General features: G+C 34.0%; 1 long non-coding RNA gene across 1 annotated transcript in view; it reads right to left on the bottom strand.

The window, feature by feature from the left end:
• Window positions 1-20,580, bottom strand: part of LOC125919384 (uncharacterized) — a 27,846-nt gene extending 7,266 nt beyond the window's left edge. The window contains exons 1-2 of the long non-coding RNA XR_007456746.1: window positions 20,479-20,580; window positions 12,165-12,323 (exon numbers count right to left, since the gene is read on the bottom strand). This is a non-coding gene — a long non-coding RNA (uncharacterized LOC125919384). The remainder of the gene's footprint in view (window positions 1-12,164; window positions 12,324-20,478) is intronic.
• Window positions 20,581-20,588: the final 8 nt, after the last annotated feature.

Raw genomic sequence — 20,588 nt, 5'->3', positions numbered from 1 at the left:
ATATATATATATATATATATATATATATATATATATATATATATAATTTAAGTAATTTGCCCAAGGTCACAATTTGAAATCAGAATTTGAACTCAGACAGTCTAGTTCAAGAATCTGAGCCTTCAACCAGCATTGTATGCTATATCCAGAAAATGAATCTTGCCAAATCTATTTTCAAATATTTCTCCATCTTAACCGCCAGCATATCTATTCCACTAATATATATAACAGTTTGAACAACTACAAAAAACCTCCTAACTCATCCTTCCTTTTTTAGAGAAATAGTGATTAATTGACAGTATGTATTTAAGGAGAGCTTTGCTATTGTATATGCAGGAGAGAGTCATTATCAGGCTAATGTGAAGTCAGATTCTGACTTCCATTCCATGCAGTGAATGTATGGGTTTATTTCTGGTATCATCATTGCATTAATTTCTTACTTGGGGATTGTTTAGTTTCAGAGAGATAAATAAACTCTTAAATACCATGGACAAAGGAACACTTTCAAAAAAATAATATGTCTTAATAATATGGTGGTTCCTCAGAAATATTAAACATATAATTACCATTTGATTTAGCAATTTCACTTTAAAAAGGATTAAAAACAGCAACCAATACAGAAATCTGTATACCAATGTTGATAAAAGCATTAACCACAATAGACCAAAGATGGAAACAACCCAAATGTCCATTGAAGGACAAATGGATAAACAAAATCTGATCTCTACATACAATAGGATATTCAACCTTAAAAATGAAGGAAATTCTGATACATGTTACAGCATGAATAAAAGTTGAAGATGAAATAAGCCAGACACAAAAAGAAAAAATACTGTATCTTTCCACTTACACGAAGTACACGGAGTAGTCAAGTTCATAGAGACAGAGAATAGAATGGTGGTTATCAGGGGCTGTGGGGAGAAGGGTGTGTAGAGTTATTCTTAAGTGGGTACAGGGTTTTAGTTTGGGAAGATAAATTCTGAATAGGGATGGTGGTGATGATTTTACAACAAGTAATGCCACTGAAACATAAAACTAAAAATGATTAAAATAGTAAATTGTATGGCATGTGTATGACAATTTAAAAAAAAATACAAATCTTATGGAAATGTAAGTATCGTTACATAGTGCTTTCATAAAGGTTAGAACCTAGAGCAGCCCCCAAAATGTAAATAACCAAACATTATTAATCTTCCATGCATTCCTTCACTAACTACAATAGCCCAGATCCTACCATCTCTTAGTTCAAATATTCAAATATCCACCCTGGGGACTATGCATCTTCAAGATGGTGGAGTCATTTACCATGAAAGAGGTAGAGCCCTTTGCAAGATAGTTCCTCTAAGAAATAAATTTGGGGGTAAGCAAAAAAAGTAATAATAATGGATATCTCTAATATAATTGGCCACCAGGATAAAAACTGAACTGTAAATTTGTAATTGAGTTAACACTTAGAAACTGCCTTTGTCCTAAGTGACCCTGACTAGAATGTACTAACAATTACATTTTATGGTAGTAGTTAACCAGGATTTTTTTTTTTTTTGATTGCTGTCAAGAAATGTCAGATTTTAGGGAAGAGAGCTATTTTTAGCTAAGTGGCCATCAGGAAAAAAAAAATTAAGAAACATTTTATTTAAATATTTCTTGGAAATGAATAGAAATAAACGTTATATCTCAAAATTAAAGACAAATATACAGATAAGATAAGAGCTGTTAAAAGATATTTTAAGTAATTTAATGATATAAAAATTTTAAGCATGTCCTTTACAAACAGATACAATATAAGGACTTTGTGCTCTATTTTTACTCTTCTTTTGAAGAGCTCGTGATTATCTGCTAAAGGCTCACAACAATTATATAAAATGGCATGGAGTGAGCAAAAATGTAATGTGAGAATAAAAAAATATATACTGATATCATATGTTAATATGAATTAACATATATATGACAGATATATATAAAAGGCAAGTGTGCGTGTTGTGTATGTGGATGGGAGGAATGGTTGGGTGAACTATGATGTTTTCTCCACTTATAGGCATAACAAACACACACAGAACTTGCTTTTTGTTTTAAGTATATATGTATATGCTTTTAAGAAGAAAGTTTGTCACTTTTTCTTCAAATTTTTTTTCAGAAATGTCACACATATATATAAGGACTGAACTAAACATTAAAAATAAATTTATTGATGGCAGACCACAAGGACACATATGTATAGTTAAAATCCCTTTATTTGTTTGAACAATACCAATTCAATAAGTAGAACAAAATATTTTAGTAAGATTATACCTTGTTTTTTACTAATGTTTTTAATATACACCTCAAAAATATTTATGTTTTTAACTAAAATATATGGTGGATACCAGGTTTAAAAAGGGAAAAAAAGTCTCTCTCCCCCTCACCCCCCTTTTGCTTTGTATATATCAAGCCCTTTCCATATACAATTTGCCTGTCTACATGGGCCAAGTTTTGACACAGTATACAGTTCTTTGGTGATGGGCCCATTGAATCTAAGGTAAGAAAACTTGTGCTGTAAAGAAACAAAGGTTATGAAAAGTAAAAAACGGAACAAGGATTGGAGAACCAATCAAGAAGCACAGCTTTGTAACAAGGATGTCTTTAGCTATAAGATCTTGAGTTTGTTGACTAGAGGTCTTTTATTTCATTTTTCACATATGTCATATATGTAGTTTGAATAAGATCTATTTTTCACATATGTAATATATATAGTCTGAATGAAATGGTGAAAGTAATCATTGCTAAGGCCACTGAAGCTCTACCAGTCCTATGTCTACATGACTAGCATCAACATTCTACCTATGATGAAAAGTACTTGTAATTCAAGCCTGACATATGTAGTCAAATTTCTAAGCATTTTCTTTAAGGACCTCTTGATATTTCAGAACCAACCTCTCCAGAATAATCTGGGAATGTCACTGAGTTTCAACATAGTCTAATCCCACCAAAAATTGTATCTGTCTGACTCATATTTTGGTGAGAATAATCACTCCAGAGATATTCAGAATTTTATTGCCTATTTTCAGAAGATATATTTGTGTAAAAACCCAGTTCTAAGATCTCACCAATTTCTCTTCCAAGATAAAGAAAAGTTCTTTTTTTTTTTTTTTTTTCCCCAGCCAAAGCCTAATAATGGTCTGTGATGTCTCTGGATGTCTTTATATCTCTTGATCCAACTTTATAATTTATTTACTCCCCTTTCATTTAATTATTATACCCTAATGCCTACATAAAATTTTGAGAAGACAGCTCAAAAATTAAAAAAAATAATAAATATAAAATTTTATTTAAAATGCAGAATAACATTTATTCAGCTTTCTCAAAATATATATCCATTCTAACATTTCTGATTTTTGGTTTTACTTGCCAATTCACGGGTTACTTCACAACCTCAAGCCACTTATGGAAAAATAAAATTCACCTGTACTGTAAAGGTAAAATCTAATATTTTAAATTGTATTAATTATTTTAACATATTGTGTAAAAATTTTTTTCTAAGCCATTTTACAAGCAGCATAGCCATTTGGGAATAAAGTTGAGAATTATCCCATATAGAGATAATGGGTGAAATTTCAAAATTTAATAAGTAAAACATTTTAGAAAATGTTACAAATATATTAAAAATATTTTCCTATAATTCTTATATTGGGTAGAAATTAATTTCCAAAAGGGTTGAAACTACAAATAATTTGAAAAATTTAAAAATTAAAAATAAATAGCCATATCATGCCAAAAACTTTAATCTTATGTGCATGTTTGGTATAGTATACTAAAGCATCTAGACTTTCATTTAGTCTACAAAACATATCAAACGCCTAACATAATAAACAAAAACAGACAGAAGGTCTGCTTTCAAAGACATTATATTCTAGAGGAAGATACAAACATTTTAAACGTAATAAATAAATCTATTATAATGATAAACACAACAAAAGAAAGGCACTTGGACTATGAAAGAATATAATAAAGACTTTACTTAATTAGGGAGGTCAGGGGTGAATTTCTCTTGGCTGATGTGGGAGGAGCAGACATACCTAGATGAAGAGGGAGATGGAATGGGTAGAAAAATATTTAGACAGAATAGAAAGCATGTGCAAAAGTCTTGTGGCCAAAGATGCAGAATGATTATAAGTGAATAACAGAGGGCTCAGTGGCTTTAGGTGTGATAACAAGGAATAATAATGAAGCAAAGAATGAGTAAAGGTCATTCCAGTCAGGGAAAAAAAAAAAAAAAAAAAAAAAAACAGTCTTGGTATACACATAGTCCCTGTAGCAAAAAGTATTATGGCAAGAAACGGGACTACAATCTGTCATTTGAGAAGAGAAGAGAAAGAGCAAGAGTGAGGTTAAGAACGGTGGTGGAAGGTGAGGCTAGAGTAATTGGGGCCAGATCAGACAGAATACTGTAAATCACACAAAGAAGAATCCTCCTTTTATTTTAAGAACAAGAATCCCTGAAGGATTTTAAGCAAGACATGGAGGTGGTGGGGTGAGATGTTAAGGGTTTGAAACATTTACGTTACAGGTCCCATTCACTGTGATTCTTTTTTTTTTTTTTAATGTTTATATTTAAGACACAGAGAGACAAGTGGAGGAGGGGCAGAGAGAGAGGGAGACAGAATTTGAAGTAGGTTCCAGGCTCTGAGTGACAGCACAGAGCCAGGTGCGAGGCTCCAGCTCACGCACTGTGAGATCATGCCCTGAGCCAAAGTCGGACACCTAACTAACTGAGCTACCCAGGTGCCCCATTCACTATAATTCTTAACTCCTCTCCAGTGCAGATCCAATACTAAAGTACAACAGCTTCTGGTGTTTCTCTCAATTAATCATGAACTCTATTACATGTAATCAATCCAAGATGATTCAGAAGGTACTTGAGTGTCTTGATATGCTTCTTGGTCTTCGTTGTATGTATTGAAAATCGATACAGTATTATAGATACACAGGTTACAAAATATTGGTCTGAATCAGTCACAACATTATTATAAATCTTAAAAGTTGCTTTTCTCAGGAAATTGCTTCTAATAGCTTGCTGATTTGTGGGGTTTTTTTTCCTATTAACATAAGCATGAAACAAGCATTTGATGTTTCAGCCTTCTAGGTAAACTTATGTTTATCTTAACTGACGAATAAAAATTGCTCTGCAATATTTTATTTAATGTTTCCAGTTCTCTCTTGACTGAGAGTTCCTTGAAACCAAAGTAAAAGGCACTTCATGTTTGTATCATAGCAATTAATACAATGTCACGCCATAAAAAGTTGTTGATTGAATGAATGGACACAATGCGTTTCACCTATGTTCTGCTATAATATGTCACTAATTCTTAAAATGTCAAGTCAATTCAATAAATATTTAATGAGTGTGTACTCTGCACAAGAAGGTGCTAGGCAAGTATTTAAAAGTGCCTCATAACTGTTTTCAGAACTTACTTCTAAAGATAGACTTTTGTTGAGAACTTTTGTTTTACCACATGCCACACTGACCCTTCAAAGTTTTGTTGAATACTTAGATTAGTTATAAATGCTATTTGATGAACAGCTGTCCTCTTTAACTAAAACCACACACACACACACACACATACAGTCTATACTATTTTTATTTCAAAGATTATTACATAAAAATATAATGTGATTCAGAGTAAGAACCCATCCCTTTTATGAGCAATTAGCAAGTGCTAAATAACAATCTAAATAATTTATATACTATATTTCTCCTTTTAGTAAGTTTAAGAACCTTTTGAGATGAATTACAATTATGACTTTCTCTTAGAGTAAGTTAGAAATACGGTTCAAACTAGGCAAATAATGTACTGCTCTCCAAGATGACATAATAGTTAAGTATAAAATCAGTATAAAATCAGTAATTGAACCCAGGAGTCTCTGATTTACATTCGGTGTCCTAATTTGATTCTATTGTTGGATGGGAACCAAGGAAAGTGAGTGTAGATTTTATATAAGTCTACTCTATCATTTCCTATAGAAACACTTGGCTATAAAAATTATTTGTGAGTCAGACATTTCTAACAGGAAACTGTCATTTAGCGGGTTATTTCATGTTAACTTTGATACAGTTTTTTTTTTAAAGGGTGGTAGGTGCCCTGCTGTCAGAGTATGTCCATGCCTGTTTTAAATTATCCAAGTAGTGAAGGCCCTAATTAACCACATGGTGATTGTGGAGGGATAAGCTGAGAAGCTAGCTAGAATTAAGACAGTATTGTAAGAGATCAGGATAGTCTAATTTCAGTGGACGGTTTAGCACCTGGGACAATGGGACCAAGAGCTTGAACCAATAAAAGATGAGATGGGAGCCAGCTGTGGAGAATGGGCATATCTTCTCACAAATTGTTTCTGTTTTTTTTCTGTGCCCTTTTAATTGTCTTACCACCCTCCCAACACAAATTTATGAGATTTTACATATAAATTTCAATTTTATATTTAACTTATCTTAATAAAGTTCTTTTTTTAGAACAAGTTTTAGGTTAACAACAAAATTAAGAAGATACAGATTTTCCATAGGCCCCTGCCCTACACATACATAGCCTTCCCCATTATTACACTGACATTATTCACTAAAACGGTACCTTTTTTTTTTTTTTTTTTTTTTTTTTTTTGCCAAGAATTAACCTACATTGGCACACATGATTACCCAAAGTCCACGGCTTACCTTAAAGTTCACTCTTGGTCTTACACATTCTATGGGTTTGGACAAATACATAATGGCATGTATCCATCATTATAGTAACATACAGAGTATTTCCACTGTCCCCCAAACCCTCCGTGCTCTATTCATCTCTCCCTCCCCTGACCCAATACCAAATATCAAAACCCAAAAAAGACTATACCTTTTCCTCTAAGTACTGCTTTAATTGCATCCCAAAAATTTTGATAAATTGTGTTCTCATTTTGATTTGGTTCAAAATGTTATTTTACTTTTCTTGAGATTTCTTCTCTGACCCTTGTGTTATTTAGCAGTGTGTTTTTTAATTTCCACGTATTTGAGGATTTTACAACTATCTTTCTGCTATTGGTTTCTAACTTAATTCCACCACTGTGGCCCAAGAGCAGACATCGTATGATTTCTATTATTTTAAATTTGTTAAGGTGTGTTTTATGGACCCAGAAGTGGTCTATCTTTGTGACTTTTTCATGTGAGCATGAGTAGAATATGTATTCTGCTGTTCTTGGAAGCAGTAGTTTGCACATACCACTTATATCCAGTTGATTAATAACATTTAAGTTCACCTGTCTTTCTGCGTTTCTGCACTTTGGACCCATTTATGAGAGAGGGGTGTCGATGTCTCCAACTGTAATAGTGGACTCATCTATATCTTCTTGTAGTTCTTTCAGTTTTTGCCTCATGCATTTTATGCTCTGATGTTAGGCACATGCCACTAAGGACTGTTACATCTTCTTGGAGTATTCTCCCTTCTATCATTCTGTAACATCCTCCTTCATTCCTGATAACTTTTCTTGCTCTGAGGTCTGCTCTGGCCAAAACTAGTATAGCTACTCCCGCTTTCTTTTGATCCGCATTAGCATGTTATGTCTTTATCTCTTCACTTTTAATCTGGATGTGTCTTTATTTTTAAAGTGCGTTTCCTGTAGGCAACATATAGTTGGTGGATGGTTTTCAATCCGCTCTGACAACCTCTGTCTTTTAATTGGTGCATTGAGGCCATTGACATTCAAAGTGATTATTGATATAATTGGCTTAATATCGACCATATCTGTTGCTCATTTGCATGTGTTGCTTTTGTTCTTTGTTCCTACTTTTGTCTTTTACTCTTTTTCTGCCTGTTGTGGTTCATTAAGCATTTTTTATTCACTTTTCTCTCTTAGCATGTTATATTTTTTCCAAACTCTTTTTAGCCACTGTCCTTGAGTTTACAATATACATTTACAATTAATTCAAGTTCACTTTCAAATAACATTATACCACTTCATAGATTGTGTAAGTGCTCTATAACAAAATGGCCCTAAAACCTCCCTCCTATTTCCTGTGTTCCTGCAATCATTTATTTAACTTACCTATAAGTGTGCAGATTCAACTATGTATCCATCTCTTCTGTGTATATATATACATATGCATATGTACATACATACATAACAGATGTGTTATTGCTTTTAGTATTTTGAACAAACTTATCTCTTAGATCAATTAAAAATAAGACAAATTTGTATTTTACCTTTACTTATTTCCTCTCTGATGCTTTCCCTTCTTTATGTACATCTGTGTTCATGAACTCTATATCATTTTGCTTCTTTCTAAAGTATTGATTTTAACATTTCTTGAAAAGCAAATCTATTAGTAACAAATTTCCTCAATTTTTGTTTGTGTATATCTTTTTGAAGGAACAGAATTCTAGGTTGGTGTTTTATTTGTTTGTTTTGTTTTATTTTTCTCTACGCATTTTAAATATTTCACTCTGCTCTTGCTTGCATGGTTTCTGAGGATAAATTGGACATAATTCTTATCTTTATGCCTACGTAGGTAGGATTCCCCACCCCCAGCTTTTTACAGGAATTTTTCTTTACCTTTGATTTTCTGTAGTTTAAAATGATGCCTATGTGTAGTTTTCATTTGTTTTATATTTATCTTGCTTGGTATTCTCTGAGTTTCCTGCATCTGTGGTGTGATATGTAACACGTATTGGGGGAAATTCTCAGTTATTATTGTTTGAAACATTTCTTCTCTTTCTCTCCTTCTGATGTTCCTATTTATCATATATTACATTATGCATAGGCTTATGTAGTTTTCCTACAGCTCTTAGATAAATATTGTTGTCTATTTTTTATTTCTTTTTTGTCATTTTTGTGTTTACTTTTTGGCTTAGGAGATTTCTATTGAGATAGCCTCAAGTTCAGAGATTCTTTTCTTAGTCATACCCAGCCTCCTTATAAGCCCGGCAAAGACATTCTCCGTTTCTGTTATAGTTTTTTTTTTTAATTTATTTTTCATTCTTTCTTAGACTTTCCAACTCTCTGCTTACATTGTCAACTATTCTTGCATGCTGTCTACTTATCCAGTAGAATTCTTCATGTATTACCCACAGTTGTTTTAAATTCCAGGGCTGATAATTCCAACATCCCTGCTGTATCTGAGTCGATTTTTATGCTTGCTACATCTCTTCAATCTGTGTTGTTTTGGGTTTTTTTTCCCCTTTTTTATGCCTTGTAATTTTTCTTGATAACCAGACTTAGTATACTGAGTAAAAGAAACTGCTATAAGTAATCTTTTAGTAATGTGGCTGTAAGGTGTGATGTGGGGGCAAGGGGACCATTCTATTGTCTAATAATGGATTAGGGCTCAGAATTTTAGTGCACCTGTGCCTCTTGACTATCAACTTCACAGGTGCTTCTCAGGTTTGGAGTTGGTTGCCTTTCCCCAGATCATTAGACTGTGATAAAATTATCACAGGTTAGGTTCTGGTTAACTATTTTCTCCAGAGAGCATACCTTTTTTAGAAGAACAGAATGGTCTGATGTGTTTCTAAATGGTTTCTTTTTCCTTCCTTCTGTCAGAAGCACATTTTTTTTCCTGATAATTCACTGTGAGAACCTGATAGAATTCTGGGACGTAAAATGCACAAAATGTGCCCTCTCCCCCCTCCCCTAGTGGCCGGGTTCTACTATCTAGTGTTTGTCACTCAAACTTGTCCATGTGGGGCCTCTATCAATTCCTCAACTAAAGTTCGGGTTTTATTACCCTGAAAGGCTCCTGAGGATGTTTCAGTTTGCAGATTTCTGCTCTGGAAGGTGTAATTCATTGTATCTGAATGTTGGTCACTCCAGTTTTGGAGGCAGCAGTTTTCCCTTAGATCTCACTTCCCTAATGGATGTAAGAAGAGTTGCTGATTTTTCCGTTTGTTCGACTTTTCACTCGTTAGGATAGAGGGGGCACTTCTAGGCTCTGACTGGCTGGACTGGAAACTAGAAGTCTGATTAATTATTAAAAAAAAGAAAACTTCCATGTTGTATTTTTGCTTTAGTGTCTCCTACCATTACAATATAGTAATATCATATTTTAAAGCTTAAATAAGTGGGGCACTTGGGTGGCTCAGTTGGTAAAGCCTCTGACTCTTGATTTCGGCTCCAGTCCTGATCTCATGGGTTGTGATATTGACCCCCACATCGGACTTTGAGCCGACAGTATGCTTGGGATTCTCTCTCTCCCTCTGTCTCTGCCCCTCCCCTTCTTTCTCTCTTTGTCAAAAAATAAATAAACTTTAAAAATTAAAAAAATAAAACTTACATAAGTCTTTATTAGTGTCGGGGTAGTAGTGTAGTAATAACAGTAAATTCTCTTCCTTTAAATAGTTTTTAGTTTCCTTTGCTTTCATAAGCATTTTTATTGATTTTTATTGATTTCCTCAGTTTCTGCTACCTTTCTCTAATTTGGACTTAAATTCTCTCCAAAAAAATATATCTTTCTTCAATACATTCAAACACATCAAATAATCTTTTAGTTTCATATCTTTGTAGTTACTGGTTATTCAGTTATCCTTACTGGAGAATGCTGTCTTCTGTTCTAACATGATAGGCCTGCTACCTCGCCATCATCCCAAGATTCCCTTTCATCATCATCATCCTCCAGAAAATTCCCATGGCCTCTCCCAAGTGTTAGATTGCCTATTTTCCAAACTCACATTTTCTTTTTTCTTGCTTTGACCGTTGCTCTGATGGGGTACATCCTATAGCAGCTTCCAAAAGAGGGTGTGGAAGGTAGCATTTTCATGAGTTTGCTTGTCTGAAGATGCCATGACTTACTGCTTCAAACTTAATTAGCAATGTCGATGGGTATAAATTTCTGTTTTGAAACTAACTTTGTAAGTATCACTGTTCCATTGTTTCCTTTGTCAGTTTTGCTATTAAAAAGTCTGATGCTACTGTGATTCCTGATTTTTTTTTTATTCTATTTTTTTTTCTCTCTTCAGACTTGCAGGACCTTTATCCCTGGTGATTTTACATTTCATGACAATATGCTTTATGTAAGTTTCTTCCATTAATTTTGTTGGGGCTTTCCTAGATCCCTTCAACATAGAAATATATGTGTCTTTCCAGGACTTTCACCCTATAAATTGCATAAGGCAGAGGAATGATTCTGTCTCTATTTTGGGAAAAATCAATGTTGAGAGGCCTGGGGTTGCAAAAGACTTATTGCCAATACCATGATTTTACTTTTAAGGTCCTTAGGCATAACTTCTCCTACGTGAAATATGAGGCATATTTTTTTAAGTTTATTTATTTATGTATGTATATAGAGTACACACACCAGCACATGTGAGTAGGGGAGGGGGCAGATAGAGAGAGAGACAGAGAATCCCAAGCAGGCTCCATGCTGTCAGCACAAGGGGCTCAATCTCACAAATGTGACCTCATGACCTGAGCGGAAATCAAGAGTCAGATGCTTAACTGTCTGGGCCACCCAGGTGCCCAAGGCACATTTTTTTTATAAACATTATGAGTAAGACTATACAGAGAATGAGATAAGGTTTTAATTAGAGTAATTTAGCAATCAATGAAAGACTAACTCTGTATCAGAGACAACAATGGCAGCAGGGCTGGAGGGTAGTGAGTTATTTGAGCATGAAATAACCTTATTAGGCGATGGAAAGAATGACTTTAAGCCAATTTCTTCCCTCTGTAAAAGGGCATAACTATGGGCCATGATGGTGATCCACAGGAGTAGCCATTGGTTGGCTCATTCTAAGATAAAAAATTTGGGGAACGCTTAGGAGCCTGGCCACTTCATAATATATGCTCTCATGAGGCATGCAATAAAAAACAGTGCAACATACTTATAGTCCCCTGTCTATTTCCAGATTCTTCCTTATTGATTCTGAATTCAGGATGGTAGAGGGGTAGGAATATCTCCCATCTAACCTACAGGCTGTTTTGATCCTCTATTAGTCACAGACAAAAACACACATGCCAGGAGCAGATAGCTTCCAGCAGGAAACAAAACAAAACACACAAAACAATTTCTTGTTATCTCCTACATTTTCACACTGTTCACTTAGTGATTCTTTTCTGATTTACCCTGGAAAGAGCTAGAATATTTTCCAGGTCTACAATTTTGAAGATGTATTGACAGAGATGATAGATAAAGATGTCACTTATAACTCAGAACTTTAAGCCACACCCACCTGTCACTCATCATGACAAAGCAGAAGGTTCCTATAGACTTTGTAGTCACCATTGACCTTTGGCGAGTTCGTGGATTAAGTTGAGTGATGAGCTTCTGCACAATGATCTACCGAGGTCCAGTCGAAGGTCATTAATTCACATTATGTGTCCACAGTGTCCTGAAACAATGGTTGTGATTTGACCATTTAAAAAAAAAAAATGGTCAGAAGGACACCGGGGCATTTTCTTACATGACTGTAATGGAGGAATGCACTGCTACTCAATCAATTCTGGTAAAGTACATTTACTAATATCAGCTAATAGCAAAAGAGTAAAAAAGTACATGAATACAAAGGAGGTTATTTAACAAAGCTTGGCAAAATAACAAATTTAAGGAAGGTTATTCTAGTTCTATACTGCCACAGACAAGAAAGCCCTGAAAATAATGCTGAAATAATGTCAGATCTTAATGAATAGGTGAAAAACAACTGCTGCTGACAGATCATCATGAGACAAAGATAAGACAATTGGTTTCAAAGTATACACATTGTAATAACTTCAAATGTACAGAGAAAGAAACAGATTACAAATGTTATGGACATAGCACTAAATTAGACATTTAAAACAATTCTTCAAATTCTTTAAAAAGTCTATAAATAGCTTCCCATTTCTTGTCAATTATTTAAAACTTGTTATTACATTTATTTAATTACATACACAGAGAGCTAAATATATGTACTTCATTATAGAGACAATAACAAAAGATGGCAGTATTCTCACCTGTAACCCTCAGGAATGCATTACAATCCAGCTTTATTACAGATAATTCTTAACGATTAATTCTAAAGATATGAGTTCTGCTATACATTTGGACAAGTAAAATTAAAATAATGCATATCTCAGGCACAAGTCTTGGTGTATGAATATAATTCTATGGAATCATAGAAGACTATAGAAAAATTAGTTGACTATTTCTGTCATAAGGTTGGTTTTTACAGGTTCTAGTCCATTACAAACAACCACTGTTCATTTAGATACCATCTTCTGTGTCAGTGGATTTGTGCACGTCCTGGATCTTTGAAGGATAGCATCAGTATAGCACACATAGAGTGAGGCTCAGTGTTGTCATGTGTCAAGAGAGGGCATCCTTTGTGCAGGAGAAATCTTGTCCCACAAGTGGAGTGATCTGGAAATGTTGTCTGGGCAGACCTGAGTCCTCCAGCACTAGCGCTCAGTGCTGCTGGGAAGTCTCTGCATGCTGGACTGGCTGCTTTTCACCTCATTCCCCTATTTGTTGTTCTTCTGTCTTCCCCAGTCTCTACTCATCATGCTCCATCACACTTTTCTCCTCAGAATTCCCAGGCAGGAAGTCTCTTTACCTTGGGGATGCAGAGCAATATGGATTTTCCTTTCTTCACTTTCAGAAGTGTTGTTTGACATATGAACTGTGCCCTACTTTCTTCACAGACTTAACCTCAGATTTTTAGGACACTTTCTACTTATTTCAATGAAATCTGAGGTCGCACCCTGAAACCTTGGCTTGCATATTCATTTTGGCAATGATTTTTGGAAAAATCATTTTGGCAATGATTTTTAAGCCTGGTTACAGAGACCATCATTTAAAGGAGGAACATACACCAGGGCCAACCACCTGTCCCCCTCCCTATACTCAGAGGTTCTTACACAAGTAGTTGGATTGAGGCTTATCTTAATCTGTTTGGGCTTCTGTAACAGTTAATACCACAAAGTAGGCAGTTTATAAACAATAGAAATCAATTTCCCACAGTTCTGGGGGCCAGGAAGCCCAAGATCAAACTTCCTGTTGAGAGCAAACTTCTTGGTTCATAGATGACCATTTTTTTTTAACTCTAACCCTACATGCAGAAGGACTTAGGTACCTCTCTGGGGTCTCTCTTATTGGAAGGGCACAACTCCCAATCATAAGGGCCCCACCTTTAAGATCTAACCCCCGCCCAAAGGCTTTACCTTCTAAAACCATCATATTGGTTACGAAGTTGCAACACATAAATTGGTGTCTGGGGTTTGGAGTATGGGGGAAGCACAGATATTCGATCCATAGGAGGGTCCTATATTATGGCATTTCTCAGGTGAGATTTAAATGAGCTGCTATGATTGAGAAATACTGGCTTATAGTGCAAATCTAGGAATCCTTTAGAAAGTCTTAGCATTGACCTGTCTTGTAGACCTGTTGCAAAAAAGCAAAAACAACCTCCCCCCAAATTAGGTAATGTAAATTAGATTAGCATAGTGCTTAGAGCGAAGTAAATGCTCCAGTTAGTGATGATGATGGTGGTGATATTTTTCTTTCTTTTACTGATATAATAATCCTAATTCTCCTTGTGGTAATGCAGATTTCTCTGTTTGATTTGAAGTCTTCAACTACAAATTTGTAACATGGCAAAACACTGTAAAATGATTAGTAATCTTTCACTATCTTTGTGTGTGAACATCCATACGTTTGGAGCAGATGAGTTTTACATGAATAAACCCTTTCTCTTGTCAAATATAAGGTAGTTGTGTTAAATTGTTCCTCATCAAAATCTAAATTTAATTTTCAGTTTCTATGAGATTACTGTTGTCCATTATTTGTCAAGAAGGAGGTAGTAGCCTTGATTTGATATAATTTGGGCAACATGAGAAAAAAGACAAAAAAACTGAAGTGAAAGAAAAAAAAACTCATGAGTTGAAGTTGTGAAATTTACATCAGGGACAAAACAAAATATATAAGAAATCAAGTGAGGTATCCTTAATTAAGGAGTAATGTGAAACCACAGAAAATACAGTTGTTCAGAGAACACGGTGAGAAACAAATCCTTTTTCCCACTGATCTTTAGGTCTCTTTCAGAAATTAGTGATGATATTCCAAGGGAATCTAGTAAAATAAATCTAGTAAAATAAATTAGAGTATATATTAAATTGAGATATCTTCCATGATAAGTTAATGTTTGCAGTTTGTGTCTAAAAACAGTGTGCTGAATCACTAAAACAGCATGAGTTTCTTACCTTCAGTCTGAGAATTCTTATTTCTTTAACATATAAGATGGGAGAACTTTCTCTACCCTTAGTCATTTTCCTCTTCTCTAGGGTAAAATTTACTGACACATAAACATAGTTAAACATCTTGAAGATATTTATTCTCAGAAAATAAAGGTGACATGGCCTAATAATTCTAAGCATTTTCAAAATTTTATCTGCACAGGAAACAGAAATAAAGATAATACACTGAAGCTGCCACACAATAGATTTAAAGTAAGCATAAAGAAAAAAAACAGGTGACAGTGGAGAACACGAAGCATAAAAATAAAAGAATACAAGCAAGATCAACAATAAACATTCTTATCAGATTTGGTTATGCCTAGAATTTAGTAGATTGAAAATATAATTTTTAGGTATCCCTTACTATACCAGGAAGTTATCATTGATTTATCATCTCAGTTATTTTGAACAGTTTGCACTTTTTCAAAAGCAATATAAAAGTCTTCATGAAACAGAAAAAAACCATTTCTTCTAAATAGATTAACCTCTGAAATAAGTTTACAATGAAACATTTGGTAGTGTGTTAGCAAAAAGTAATGTTTCAAAGCCACACATTTTAAGATAATTTAAATAATTCCTGTTTTTCAGTAGGTTTTAATAATTTAACTTAATCACTTGTTCTTCTTAAACTGAAAAGTTACCTAATAAAAGCATTCACACATGTAAGTTCCTGATATACTTTACATATTATATTTCTTTAAATAATAATCATAATAAGGATAAACTAGTGTATTAAGAGTGTTTGTGGAATACACAGAGGTGCCATCTTGTGGATAACGCAACCATCGGCCAGTTACTGATGCTATAAGACTTATAAAATTCTATATTCTAATATTCCTAACTGCTCAGAGAAAGTAATAATGTTCACAAGAGTTTAAAACCCGTTTAAATTCCTAAGCCCTGCCTATGAAATTATCACCTGAAGGACATATTCATTTCTTCTGAAGTTAGTATTAACCTAAACCTTATTAATATGTAGGTTGGGGAACATTGGAGGATGGTCTCTCCAGTTTAATTAGCCTCTAGTGCTGATTTGTTTTGATAATATAAATAATTAGTTTAACCACAAAATTGATGTAACAGAAAAAATCGTCAGGCAATTAAATACTGCAATGATTTCAGCTCCTGGGAAATATATAGTATGTAAGTAGAGTAATAAAACTGAGATGTACTTGGCTTGAGCTACAAAACATCTTCTACTTGATTTGTCAAAAATATTTTTATGGATTCCATTTTCTTCATATCGGAAAACATACACTAATAAAAGTGTACTCAGAATAAAGCCTAAATTAATTCCTGTAGTTATCTTTCCCTTATATTAAGCTTTTACATGACTTTAAAGTTAAAATGTTTTTCTGTTCTCTGGAACCCATAAGTGTTAGCTGGCCACGGTAGTTGGAAGAATGTAATAGAATAATGAGAGATGTAGATGAATTCATGATAAAATGTTGTTTTTGTTATTTTCCCTTTCTATGAAGTTGATTTTTTTAATCCTGAAAAAAATGTATTTTACTTTTCCACACGTGTATAATAAATAGTATACTCAAAAAAGTGATACCATCTTTTCATTTTTCTTTCTGTAGCTTTATGTTTCAACATTTTTATACTTAGAATGTTTATTTTTTTACATTATATGTTAGATTTCTTACTAATACTATTTATGATAGTAATAAGGATTTTATGTCTTATTATCAATGTTCATACTACATAATTGCCATCTTATTTTTGGCTTTAAATCATATGTAAACATATGTAAACCAATGTTCAAGTATCAAGACTTTACAAGAGGCCATACTGCAAGTAAATCAATGAAAGGCCTTGACCATTAATATCTCCACTCATCCTAAAGAAACACTACCAAACTATTACTAAAACTTCATAACTTCCACTCATCATTAATTTCAGATGATTACCATCCATCATCAAGAAATACAATTTTTCTGTTCTTATGTATAATCAACTACACTGGAGTGAACATACTGATTTCCAGATCTGATATATGCTATATTTATCTGAAACTTTCTTGAGTGAATAGATGTAATTGTTTGAAACCAAAATATAAATTCTGTCTTAATTAACTATAATGAAATTTGAAATTAAATTAACGCATAGAGTAAAGATTATTATTATAAATCAGCATTAATTTAAAATATTTCTACTAGATTTTCCATCTCTGCTATTCATTCTCCTAAGAATTATATTATATTCCATTAATGTACCTATATTGTACACAATTCAAACATTTATTCTTTCATATTTTATAAGTAAACTCCCTAAAAATTTTACTGATGCAATGAATAATCTTGATCATGTGTAATATTTAAGCAGAGAATTCTGTATTCTTAAAAAATCTTATTTGCTTATTTTAATACTACAAAATTAGGTCCCTTTACAAATGTATTCAGTTATTAATGAATCGTGAAGGATGTGGATATTTGACACAAGGGCCCTGCACAATACCAGGAGTATTTTTACTTCCCAATCTTCATGGTGTCCTATACCTATGTGGAATAGCAGCACACAAACAAATCCAAAACAAAATAAGAAGTTACAATCTGTGTTTATTAAAAGAACCAGAATATACATTTATCTTAAAATGGTATATATCTATCTGTATGCTTTCTATGTGCAACAGGATATAATCTAAATTGGCTATTTATCTATCCCTGCTATTAAATGTTTATATTATTAAAATTTTATGTGATGTATGAAATGGAGGAGCATACTTTATTTTATAAATAATTATTTTCTCCATGAAATGTCTCCTTAGCAATTACAATGACTTAGCTTTATCATTTGTCTACCAGACATACAGTTGACATTCCCATTGTCCAAATTCATCTTTCTGATCTATCATTCAATTTTATGTCACTTTGATGGCAATGAATCTTTTTTTACACACATTTCCGTCTAAACTCCTATGTTGTTAGGCAGAAATAAATGAACAGCATCTTTCATGTTGGCCCAAAGTACATCCTGACAAATAGCCTTCTTGAATCTAGATTCTTGCACTTGACTAAGATGATTAAATTCCAAATAATACTGGGAGGGGCAATAACTGTAAGAAAAGACCACTGAGTGGCACCTGGCTGGCTCAGGAGGTAGGACATACAATTCTTGATTTTGGGGTCATGAGCTCAGGCCCCATGTTAGGTGTAGACCTTACATAAAAATAAATTAATAAGAGGTGCCTGGGGCTCAGTTGGTTAAGCATCCAACTTCAGCTCAGGTCAGGGTTCGTGGGTTCGAACCCTGTAATGAACTCTGTGCTGACAGCTCAGAGCCTGGATCCCTGCTTCAGATTCTGTCTCCCTCTCTCTCTGCCCTTCCCCTGCTTGAGCTCTGTCTGTCTCTCAAAAATAAATAAACATTTAATTTTTTTTTAATAATAAAAATAAATAAATAATCTACAAACATAAAACAAGAGGAAGGAGAAGAAGGACCACTGAGTGAGACACTATTATAAACCAAGTTAATTTACAACATTATTTTCTACTCGAAATTTTAAGAGTTTTGGGTAATAATATTTCTTATTTTTTAGTATTTTTTAAATTTTTTAAAACTTATTTTTGAGAGAGAGAACAAGTGGGGGAGGAGCAGAGAAAGAGGGAGGCACTGAATCCAAAGCAGGCTCCAGGCTCTGAGCTGTCATCACAGAGCCCAATGAGGGCTCCAACCCATGAACAGCAAGATCATGACCTAAGCTGAAATCAGACGATTAACCGACTGAGCCACCCAGGCGCCCCTGGGTAATATTTCTAAATTCATTATTTTGAAGACATTAAATTGACTCCTCACTTTAAATACACAAATGCCTTTAAAATGAATATATTTTACATAACAATAACATTAATTTCCTCTTCTATTTATGTAAGACTTTTGAATTTACATAGTGTTTCATACATTGCCTCACTTAATCCCTACAACTTTTTTTTTCTTTTTTGCTGTATGTAGCATTATCATTCTTATTCTATACATGAAAGTTATTAATTTTCCAAAGTTCTCACAAATAGTAGGTGATGGAGCAAGAGTTGGAGGCTGGATCTTTGCAGCCCAAATCTAGAATTCTTGCCCCTGTATCTCACATACAAACCTGCTACTAAGATTATTCAAACGGTTAAAACAATGGTCATGAGAGTCAGAACTTGAGAGGAAATTTTGAATGTATGGTTGATGAAAGCATATTTCATAGATTTTCAACTTTTAGAACTCCGATTGAACCATACAATAAAAATAATTGTCTGTCATTGAAAATGTGAAATAGTCTTAACAACTATTCGCCCTGAATCTGTTATTCACAAAGACACGTATCAACATAAAGGCATATCAGGGCACTGTGGGTGACCTTCCTTTCCCTAAAGGTGAGGATGGATGAAAAGAATTTCTCTCACTGTCTCTCCAGGTGGTTGTACTGTTTGCATGCTGAGCTGCACAGCTTTTAAAGGGCTTGCCCTGGGATATGACTGGGCTGGATTTAGAAGGAGCCGGTCATTGAATAGCTCTGGTAATTCTTGCATCTCACAGTTATGCGGCTGACAGCTCCTTTGGTGGAGAAAGCATAGATATATTTCAAGGTGATGGTAGTTTTGTCCCTCTGGCAGCAAGCTGCTGCGACCGGCTTAGCCCATTATCCCCTTCTCCCACTGGATTTAAGCCTGGGGAGAAGTCCGGGGCTTTTGTCAGGATAGAGAGTAAGGGATGGGTAATTATTCCCTGTTCGTGCTCAAAGAGAACAGCACTATATTCTAAAGTAGCCTTCAATTACTGAAATGGGCTTGTCTATGGTTCTAGTGACTTATAAATTACCCTTTGTAAAAACCAATATTTAACATTACTATTTTGGTGATGTTACACTTTTAATGTCTCGCATTTTAAGCTTCATTATACAAAACTTTGGAGATACTGTTTAACATTCAGGGAGTAAAATGCACCTCTATTTTATTTTATTAGAAGATTTAAAAGTATAGATGGCTACTGTGAGCAAATTGATTGAAAGCTCCACTGTATAGTTGTCTACACTGTAATTTTTCTCACCTTGACTGTCTTAATCTCACAGGGTAGTTCTGTAAAATCAATGCAAAGCAATTACAAAATTTACAATTCCAGATGTTATTATTGCATTAATATTTCCCTTTAATATCCATTCTGGGAAATACCTTTCATAAATATTGCCACTTCATAAATATTTTAAAAAATAAAATTCTCACAGATCCCAATTAATTAATTATGTAAAATGGTCCTAGCATATTTGAGGGGCAGTATTTTCAGTTTGCTCACCTCCAGGAGCTCAACATCACTTTCATTCCCCTTTCAGCCAAAATTATAGCCAGAGATGAGCATTTCAATTTGCAGCTGACAGTTTAGGGTTAAGATATGATTCCAGGTAA

This window comes from Panthera uncia, chromosome B4 (genome assembly GCF_023721935.1).
Source record: "Panthera uncia isolate 11264 chromosome B4, Puncia_PCG_1.0, whole genome shotgun sequence".
NCBI classification, from domain to species: domain Eukaryota; kingdom Metazoa; phylum Chordata; class Mammalia; order Carnivora; family Felidae; genus Panthera; species Panthera uncia.
The sequence above is the reverse complement of the archived record's forward strand: the minus strand, read 5'-3'. Positions and strand labels throughout refer to the sequence as shown.